An 11352-nucleotide genomic window follows, 5' to 3' on the forward strand; every position below is an offset into this window, starting at 1 on the left:
CTGAATAACATTTCATTTGAAATAAAGAGAATGGTGTACCAAAATTTCTGCTAGAAAAAGCAGAGAGGAGGATTTATCTTTATTTCACTGCAACTAGGTAGCTCATTACAATCTGCATTCCCCATCACATTCCTCAGTCTTACTGGTTAAATTACTTTCTTCCCCCAAAATGCTACAGTAAAATTGATTGTAAAATTGAGAAAATATGATGTTCATGCTCCAGTAATATAGATTTCTGTTTTCCTGGGTCTACTAAAGACACTTTCTAGATTGATAAACAGCAACCTCCTTATTATCTAAACTTACTTTGGTCTACAACGAAGCCAAATATGTATAAAGAAAAACACACATTCTATGATTCAGTCAGCTACTCTGGGCTTCCTTATGTGGCTGCAGGGGAATTGTCGGGGGGGGGGGGGAAGTAGGCTACTGCAAGGCCTTGGAAGCCTAGGAGACAGACCTTGTGCCATGTCATTTCTGCCACATCTCATCATCACATTGGGCAACGCAAGCCTAACCCAGGTTCTGAATATTGACATCTTCCAAAGTATTATGAAGGATAATTAAGAGAATATGTAAAAATAAAACACCAGATGATAAAATTTATATAATAGTGTAGTCATCTGATTGGTAAGAATGGGAGGTTTGCAAATTTAGTTTCTGAAGAACTTATATGTTTTTCAAAACATTTAGTTTCTATTAGGCTTTCCTGTACAACTTGCTTTGATCTTAATTAAGCCAGTTTGAGCTTAATAAAAATTCTAGTATTAAAAGTAAATCAGGCCAGGTGCGGTGGCTTATGCCTGTGATCCCAGCACTTTGGGAGGCTGAGGCAGGCAGATTGTTTGAGCTCAGTAGTTGGAGATCAGCCTGGACAATGTGGCAAAACCCCATCTCTCCAAAAAATAAAAAAAAAATAAAAAAATAGCTGGACATGGTGACAGGTGCCTGTGGTCCCAGCTACTTGGAAAGTTGTGGTGGAAGAATCGCTTGAGCCTGGGAGGTGGAAATTGCAGTGAGCTGAGATGGCAGTACTGCACTCCATCCTGGGTGACAGAATGAAACCCTGTCTAAAGAAGAAAAAAAATAAAATAAATAATTTTTTTAAAAACTAAAAAAAAAACTAAAAATGGATTAAGTATTATTGTCTTTTTGATTAAACAAACATCTATTGAGTTTGTATAAGTCGGCAATTTTGTTAGAAACGTATTATCTTGAAGATATAATCGTATCTTTCAGACGTTCATCATTTACAACCAGATCCAATAAATAAATTCTTTTGGGTTACGTTTCTCCAGAATTATATACAATCTGGTTAAACTGTACCCCAAGTCAACCTTATATATATTTTTATTTTTCCATATTTAATAGCATTTCCTTAAAAATATGCCTGTCTGGCTGGGGGCTATGCCTCATGCCAGTAATCGCAGCACTTTGGGAAGTTGAGGCAGGCGGATCACTTGAGGTCAGGATTTCAAGGCCAGCCTGGCGAACATGGTGAAACTGTCTCTACTAAAAATAAAAAAGGTGGGTGTGGTGGCGCATGCCTGTAATCTCAGCTGCTTAGGAGGCTGAGGCAAGAGAATTGCTTGAACCTGGGAGGTGGAGGTTGCAGTGAGCCGAGATCATGCCACTGTACTCCAGCCTGGGCGACAGAGTGAGCCTCTGTCTAAAAAAAATAAAATAAATAAAATAAATAAATAAAAGACTATCATATGCAAGAGTTGTTCCATAAATAATTGGTAAATGTGGTAATGACAGTGGTGATGTGCCCGGCATCCTCTCTCCTCCAAGATTGAATGCTTCATTTAAATGTTTGTGTTTTACTTTTTTACTGTGATTTAACTTTTTTGCAGGCTGTGTCATGGTTGGGATTTTTACTGTGTCTGAGCACTGGCATTTGATGACTGATCTTTACCATGGCCTTCTCCCTGTACTTGTCATTTCTGTTAGCTTTTGTCATGCCATAAAATGCACTTGTTTACTGAGGCTATTTAAATAATTGTAATTTTATGTTTCTTGATTAATAGTTTTATGTGTATCTTTATTGTTGCACACCAGCCTTCCCTGTAGGATATATGGAGGGCTAATATATTCATCCTGTTTGCTTATCTGCCTGTGCATTCTGTGGGATCCTCTGCCAGGAAACAGTGCATTTGTATATGAATGGATAGAGAGGAGATTTTATTTAGTTTCATAGCAATAGAATTAAATTATATTTCAGACCTCCAGTTATGAGTCTGTCTAGGCCTCATCTCTATAGCATATGAGAAAATAAAATGTTTTATATATATTAATACTTTATATAACTTAAGCTGACCCCTTGACAATAATTTAAAATGTGACCACTTTGATGGAAAATGTTATTCTGTTTATTTTGTAGTTCTATCACTGAAAAGATTATTAAATATATTTCAGCTTCTTTTATGAGTCTAGGATGGTTATTGCACCATTGAATGACTGGAGAAGGATTAAGGGAATCAAGTCTAGGTCTCTAAAATAAGTTGAGGGCACAGCTTTACTGGGATTGTGGTTGTGGCTGTCACAGGAGTACATTGGAAACTGTGAGCTCTGGGCTATAGTATCAGAAGTGAACTCTTAGGTACTTGGCACATATGCCTATTTCTAGGCATTTTACATATAACTTTCATTTCCATCTTGTTTTGAAAATAATTTAAAGCTCTATGAAAGTTAAAAGAATAGTACAACAGTCACCCTTTACCAGTTGTTAACATTTGGACTCATTTGCTGTTGCTGAACCATTTAAAGGTAAGATGTAAACATTATGACTCTTTATTTATAAATGTTTTAATATGTATTTCTTAAGAAAAATAGTACTCTTCTACATATCAGAAGCATGTTCATTATTCAAGAATATGTAGCATTGCCTCAATATTATTTAATTTTTAGACCATATTTAAATTTTTCTAATTGTTTTTAATTTTTCTTGATTTGGTCCAAGATTTAATCAAGGTACAATAATTTCATTTATTTGTCTTTAATCTCCTTCAATCTAGAGCGATGACACCCCCCAACCCTGACCACAATTGTCTCTCATAACACTGACATTTTTGATGAGACAAAACCAGTTACCTTGTAAAATATCTCACATTTTATATATAGGTTATGATTTCTGCAGGGGTAGATCTATGCTAGAATCATTTTGGCAAGAATACTGTGTAGGTGATGGTTTACACTAATTTTTGCATCACTTTAAGAGACATTATGTCAGTTTATTCTGTTACTGAAGAAGCCATGTGTGATCACACAATTAACACCTTGACCAGTAGTTTATTTTATTCTAAGGATAGACATTGCCTTTTGCAATTCAGAAGTAATTTCTAGAATAATGCTTTAAGATTGTGTATCAGTCCTTTCCTGCATCAATCTGTTAGGGTTTTTGTCTAAGTTAACTGGGGCTTTCCAAAGGGTGATTTTAAAAGTTCTAACATTATATGTACATTCTTTATCTGACATATTTCTGTGAATAAGTGATTTTTTACAAAAATCTCAATCTCCTTGTCTAGGACAAACTCTTTGAAGTGGCTCCTTTGTTCATTTTGATATGTTCCCATTAGTCTTGAAGCGTTTCCTTTTTTCTGACAAAACAAAATGCTGTTCTTATACTTTCCCTGCCAGACATGGCATCACTCATTTCTCCAAGGAACTTGATAGGTAATAGCATTTAGGAACTCCCATCTGAACACCAGGTGTACTTATTACTACAGGTGGTTCATTTCTTCAAGACCCTTTAATGCACAACACTAGGATGGATATATTCTATGGGTAAAAATAACTTCAAAGAACTCTTGAGCTGTACAGAAATGATCGTGCATCTTGCTGATTACCGCAAGTCAAATCCAACATCACACAGTTCCTTCTCGTTTCCTCCATCCAGTGTGTGTCTTTTTGCTCCCATAGAGAAACCCATAGTTCCTAACTACCTGTGTCCTTATTCACTTATAATGTACAAAATATCATCAATATAGTTGAAGACTTCTTTGCAGAGGCTATGTAGAACTAAGGCTATATGATATTAACAAGTAACTCTTTCATGGTTAAACTCTTACTTATTGTAGACAGATATTAAGCCATCACTGGGTTTTCTTCCTACCTACTCTGTGGTATTGTCATATCTCCGGGGGCTCACTAATGTTTCATAGACTTATATAATCATTGCATAAACTTTTTCAAGTTTAACTGGAGTTCGAGATTATTTTTCAAAATTCTTTGGTCGATAATAAAGTGTCTCCTTTGTAGATACTCAAAGAGCTAAGAAACATCCAGTGTATGCCTACCTGGAGGAAGGAGACATGCTAAGACAAGAACGGTTGTAGGGCACAGAGATGAAGTTTGAAGAAGAGACAATGGATTAAATTATGCTTGTAAGTGAGCAGATGTGAGAGATTTTGGACTCTGTGGCTCTTTTCAGTAATTCTGAAGAATGGGCTTTGTCCACTTTATTAAAATGAAAAAACACTGCACTGCTTTTTGGTGTAAAGTCTGGCTGCAATGAACAGTATCTCACTAGCTATAAGACTCTCCTAGAAAGGGAAATCCCAGGGATTTCCTAAGAACTTCACAGGCCAAGCAATCTCTGAGACTGTTTTAATCAGTATCTGACTATAGAGGGCAACCAGACATATACATCACATTTTAAAGAACTTACAAAACACCAGCAACAAACAAATTTTTAAAACTAATGATTGTTGTTTTTGTTTTTAATTCTTACTGTGTTGGACATATGATATTTATGTACTAAGCTACAAATTAGATGTTAATTCTGCTTTATAAATGAGGGTGCTGAAGTTCAGAGTGATTCAGCAAATTTTCTAAGTTCATACAACTAATAATGCCAAAGATGAAATTTAAATTTAAAATTATCTAACTCAAAACTCTATGATCTTTCTACCATGTTATACTAACTGATCATTTGAAGACAGAGGTATCTCTTTGCAAAGCCCGCTAATGTTTGCTTGCCCAATATTTCTTCATGTATTTCATTATTTATAAAAAGATCAATGTGGACTGAATACTTGTTTGTCCAGCAAATAAGCATATACACTTTAGAAGACAGAAAAAAGATAAAGTTCAACAAATCATAGGATAGAAATTTCCTGAAGATTTTTTTCATGTTGTCATTTTGTTGAATTTATGATGAGACCAAGAGCTAGTTATAGAATTTGATTTCAGTTGTTTTCAATTAAGAAAGCTCTCAGCAATTGTGTGTAATATACCTCCGTATTCATTCAGTACTTACTATATGTTGGGCACTGAGCTAATTACTTTGCATAAATTAACCCCTTTACCTCACAGCACACCTGTAAAGTGGGAATTATTATTTCCTTTTCACATATGAGGAAGCTGAGGCTTAGTGAGAGTCAATGATTTGCCAAAAGTACATTGCTAGTAAGTGGCAGTTTAAGGATGTGATCCTATGTCCTTTCTGTCTCATTTTATAATGGCCTGCTCTGTAGATTTTACTGTTTTGGGGTCAATTCAGTTTTTAAAAATTGCCAGCCTTTAGAAATGTAAAGGTACGGCCGCGCGTGGTGGCTCACGCCTGTAATCCCCGCACTTTCGGAGGTTGAGGCGGGGGATCACAAGGTTAGGAGATCGAAACCATCCTGGCTAACACGGTGAAACCCCTTCTCTACTAAAAATGCAAAAAATTAGCCAGGCGTGGTGGCGGGCGCCTGTAGTGCCAGCTACTCACAAGGCTGAGGCAGGAGAATGGTGTGAACCCGGGAGGCGGAGCTTGCAGTGAGCCCAGATCACGCCACTGCACTCCAGCCTGGGTGACAGAGCGAGACTCTGTCTCAAAAAAAAAAAAAGTGAACGTATATTTTTAATTAGATAATGATTTCAAGTTGCCTATTTCCAAATATGTGATTTTAGTTGTGAATCAAAGTATTCGGATAATTAATATGGAAAAATGAAATTATGCAGAAAGGTTCATTTTGTTGCTGAACACTAGTTTCAAACAGAGCTGTTCGTTTGTGATATATTACTATAGTAGCTGGCCATTCACTTTTCTATGAACAGATATTCATAACATGTCTGCTTCGTGCCCGGCACTGCACTAGGAAAGCAGACAAAACCCCTTAACTGGTGTAGCTGACCCTCTAGTGTGTTGTATAACACTTATCTAGGAACAAAATGTTGGGGGATTCAACAGACATGATTTAGACCTTAGGTTGGGTTGGGAGTGGAGATTTTTATGTTTATATTAGTAATGACCCAAAGAGGAAATGATACAACCTAACCTCTGAAAAAAGCTATTTATTTTAAATTCTTTACATTAATGCAACAAATGCTATTACTGTAACGATCTAAATTCTTTGGAATACATAGGTAAGCCCTGAAAATATTTACTGTATTCAAGGTATCATGATAAGTGCCTTACCAAGAATTGTGAAAAGTCTGTGATTTTTCTCCTTTTTGCAATTTAAACCTGCTTTATACAGACTGATAGAAGACCGAGACTCCTGGGTTGGATATAAGGGGCTGTATTACTCCTATACATCATTCAGCATGACCTTCATGTAAACTTCGTGCTCACATCTGTCACCCTTGACCTCCAAGACCCACAGGAGAGACATCCAGGTTTAAGAAACCCAATACTGCATAAAGGAGTCCTAGGACAAGACACTTTTCCCTAGAGAGAAACATCTTTAATTTACTGGACAGCAAAAATATCCTGCCTTGGAGGAAGACACTATCTCTTATCTTCCAAGGCTGTTTGCTACGCTATATAAACTTGTTTGAATACAAAATACGCAAAAACGCACATCAATGTCTGTGTTCACAGAAGAAGCAGAAAGATGAGAGATCCACAGAGATTTGTCTTCCAATATCCTCCACTCTATGGACCATTTTTTCATGGTTTGACAATGAGCTCTAAAATATAATTAGTTATCATGGCTTGAAAATGAACTCTAACTAAAATTGAATTCGTTATAATGTTTGTATCACATATGGGGAGAGTGACATATTTAAATATGTATATGATGAAATTGGTCATCTTGTCTAATGTACAGGTGAAGAAAGCGAGGTTCATGGAGAAATCTCCATGATTGGTGACTCCATATCCCATAGTTAAATTTCACTCACAGGATTTAATCCCAGCTATTTTTCAATACTCGAAAGAAATGAATATTCAGTACGTATGAATGTTTATGCAACCTCTATCATAAGTAGATAGAACTCTTCCATTTTGGGGAAAAAGGGGCTTTCAGAGTTTCATGTCAATGTGACATCTGCCTCAATTTGCTGTTCATTCACTACACCTACTGTCACCTGAGAAAAACTTTCCATTGTGTAGTTCAGTTTACTGAACAGTGTTGGCGTGAGACTCATATTATATGTTAGAGACATTGGTGCAGTTCTGACTCGACACACTTGGAAAGGTGGTTTCCTCAGGACAATCTACTGCTGGGAATTCCAGCCCTTGGAAGTTCAAAACTTCTCTAGATTAGCAACATCTGCAATTCAGGGCCGGATGTGATGGCTCACACTTTCACGCCTGTCATCCCAGCAGTTTTGGAGGCTGAGGTGGGTGGATCACTTGAGGTCAGGAGTTTGTACTATACTGGCCAACATGGTGAAACTCTGTCTCTACTAAAAATACAAAAAATAGCCAGGTGTGGGGGCACATACCGGTAATCCCAGCTAATCTCCTGGGGCAGAATTGTTCGAATCCGGGAGGTAGGAGGAGGAGGTTGCAGTGAGCCAAGATCATGCTGCTGCACTCCAGTTTGGGCGACAGGGAGAGACTCCCTCTCAAAAAAAAAAAAAGTAATAAATAATAATAATAATAATAATAGATACATGTACAATTAATCTTGAGAGTCTACAGGTAGATCAAAATGGGACACAGGAGTTTTCCATTGGTTGGAGGAAGACTGCTTTGTTTTCAATTGTTTTGTTTTCCAACAAAATAAAGTTTGTTTTCCAGAGTTTAGTAAATATTGTAGTATCCTTAGCGAGTAGGTCAGCATTATTTTAAATATCAATATGACATACCAACTGGGAACATTTTAATATAATATTTAAGGATCTCACATATATACTTTTCAGAAATGTGCTTTGTTAGAGTAATTTATTGTGAATTTTTCAATCCTCATTTTCCATCTGACCAAAATTAATGTAATTATATATTTGAATTAGCAAAGACCGTGAAAGCACTGTGACAGAATAATTATCTTTAATTATACTAATTACATTAATGGATAAAACTTGATGATTAGGGCATTACTCTGTGAAAATAATAGCTTTATATTAATGATTGGATTGTCTTGCAACTTATCTTCGCAATCCCCACCACCACTTCTTCTGACCTACATCTGACATCCAACAGTTTAACAAAATTTTGAACCCACATTCACTCAAATATACCTTGAGCTTCTAAGACCTTTGCCAGTTAACTGAGATGATTCGGACTACCATATTTCACACACATGAGAAGGGAAACAGGGCCCTCAATTAATTTAGAATTTCAAATGAACAACGAATAAGCTTTTTAGTATTAGTAGGGCCCAGATATTGCAACATTAGAGATAATTTCTGTGAAGAAATAGACTGAATAACTGTTAGCTTGTTATGTATTTTTAGAGGATATTTGTCCAGTGTTCTTTTCGGAGAATATAGGAGAGTTGTCAAGATTTTACTGAAATTTGAGTTAGCTGCAAAGGTAAATTTTTAATGATTCACTTTAAACTGTAAAAATAAGTTGCCAGTTGTAAACTGCAAAAGTTAAATGAGGGTTACGTGCCATATTTTATATGGTTATAAAATACATGCATACATTTTTTGTTAAGTAATATTTAAATTCCAATATATTGGTTTATTAAGGCAGACAAATACATTTAAAGATAGATATTTTCCCCCAATCTGGCTGTACAAAGAGGGTGGATACTTTTATGATTTTCATTGATTAGCAACAATTTAAATTCCCACAAGTACTCATCAAATGGCAGTTCTTCCGTCAGATTGTTAACCGATAGCATCCGTGAATTATTTATAAACGGTGTCGTGTAATGATTTTCTTCTCCATTTACTTAGTGGTTGTTAAAGGCTACGAAGGGATTACCTTGTTTTCATTGTGCTTTGGCTATTTGGTAAAACGAGAAAGAATCACAGGTGATATAATTATTTCTAGGCATAATCATTTATTTACATAATTACGTATGAAATGTTGAGATGCGTATCTGTGGAACCCCTGCTCAATTTGAGAGTAGTGCTCATCATGGTGGGGAGGTGGTGAGTTAGTTAGAGGAATTGTGTGTTTAGAATATACCTAACACTCTGTTATTAACTTTTAAAACACCACTCAATAGCTAATGTTTTCCTTAGAAAAATATTTACAATTCCAAGTTTTTAAATAAAAAAGAAATTTGTCCCAGAGCCAAGTTTCAGTAATGGCAGTGTTCTGTTGATCCTGGAACCTGGGCCACAGGGTGAAGTTTTAATGTTTCCTCCTTTTAAAATAGCCCTGAACTAGTTGTGTGAAGGCACCATCACAGACACTCACTAATACGATTTTAAATATTGTGGTGTCCTTTATCAAGGAGAACTGAACACACTTCCAAAGCTGTCACAACTGGCTAACTCTGGTCCAATTCATAAGGGATTAATTGGCCGTGGGTACTTGTGAGCTGAAATACTGTCATGGCAGCTGTAGATCTGTCACTTTGATGCACAAGGTAATCAAGTCCAGTAATAGACTCTCTATGAATCTTAATAGCTTATCTAACCAAGAAATCATTAGAGGCTGTTTACTCCATGTCATGTGGAAAAGCATATTGTGAACTTTTAATGATCTTTTGATATTTTCTGGAATAAGTTTTCTTTCCAAAAGTGTACAAAAATATTAAATGTGTTGTGGTTAAGTTTTGAGACTACCTACAATGGAAAATGAAGCTTTAAGAATTAAAGTTTGAGAAAACAACCTGAAACCAAAAAATAACATTTTTTTTTTTTTTGGTGAGACTAAAACTATTTTTAAAAAATCAGATAAAAGGTGAATGTTTCCTTCTCTTTGTCTCCAATTTTCTTTTCAGTGATATCCTAGTTTCTCTGGTATGAAATCTTCCCAGAAAATTTACTGTCTATTTACAGAGAGAGAGTAATATACATGCATACATGTAAATTGTGTTTTTTTCAATACAAATAGAATTATAGTATACTTTCTGGAAGCTTCTTAGTTGTCATTATTTATAAACGTATTGCACCCTGACAGCTGCACAATTTCCCCATACAGTTGCATTTTAACTTATTGAAGTGTTACTTGGAATTTGACTGTAAATAATTTTTTTTTTTTTTTGAGATGGAGTTTCACTCTTGTTGCCCAGGCTGGAGTGCAATGGCATGATCTTGGCTCACTGCAACCCCTGCCTCCTGGGTTCAAGTGATTCTCCTGCCTCAGCCTCCCAAGTAGCTGAGATGACAGGCACATACCACCACACCCAGTTAATTTTGTAATTTTAGTAGAAACAGGGTTTCTCCATGTTGATCAGGCTGGTCTTGAAAACTGCTGACCTCAGGTGATCCATCCGCCTCAGCCTCCCAAAGTACTGGGATTATAGGCATGAGCCACCACACTCAGCCGACTGTAAAGAATTTAAAGAAAGTAAAGAAATGGTAAATAATTTCACTTTAATGTAGTTATTTGAAATATTATTTGACTGTGCACCAATCACAAGTTTTACTGTGTGAGGCAAAACTTAACACCGACACCATTGTGTAATATCCAAGGCACTGAATTTTTAATATAGGATTTCACACTTTGATCGGTGTCCCAGATTTCTCAGGAATGATTCAACTTCTAATTAGATAGCAATTCGAATGTTAGTCTGTAGCTTCTAACAGTAATTGTCTTATGCCAGGAAATTATTGGAGGAGAGGGAAGAATGATGAAATTATAAATTGATGAAATAAGAAGCTGACTTGACTAAAAAAAAATCAGTATTAATGACTGCATTGAGGAATATCTGCAATTGTAAAGTTCAGGGAAAAGAATGTGAGAGATAAATCACCATGCCTGTCACCCTCGCTCTTGTATGCACCATCCAGGAAGAACTTAATTGAAGAACTTGACGTGAATTCTACAACACTGGATTTGTAAACCAGGCAGATGAGATTGCATATGTTTCTGGACAGCTTGTATCTCTGAATATGTGCATAGGAGAGAAATATCATTGTACTTTATCAGCTGTGTAAGTAAAAATATAGCTACAATAAATAATCTTGTAGGAAAAATTTTAAAAAGTTACTGGAAATGGGTATAATGTTTTATATATTTACATATATACATGTATCTATGTGTATATACGTGGGTATATACATGTATCT

The 11352-nt window shown here is 35.9% G+C and overlaps 1 protein-coding gene across 3 annotated transcripts in view; it reads left to right on the forward strand.

Moving 5' to 3' along the window:
- The window catches only part of SGCZ (sarcoglycan zeta), a 1129050-nt gene that overhangs the window by 465644 nt on the left and 652054 nt on the right, over positions 1–11352 (forward strand). The gene's annotated exons all lie outside the window — the stretch shown is intronic.

Source organism: Hylobates moloch, unplaced genomic scaffold, assembly GCF_009828535.3.
Source record: "Hylobates moloch isolate HMO894 unplaced genomic scaffold, HMol_V3 SCAFFOLD_8, whole genome shotgun sequence".
Classification (NCBI taxonomy): Eukaryota; Metazoa; Chordata; class Mammalia; order Primates; family Hylobatidae; genus Hylobates; species Hylobates moloch.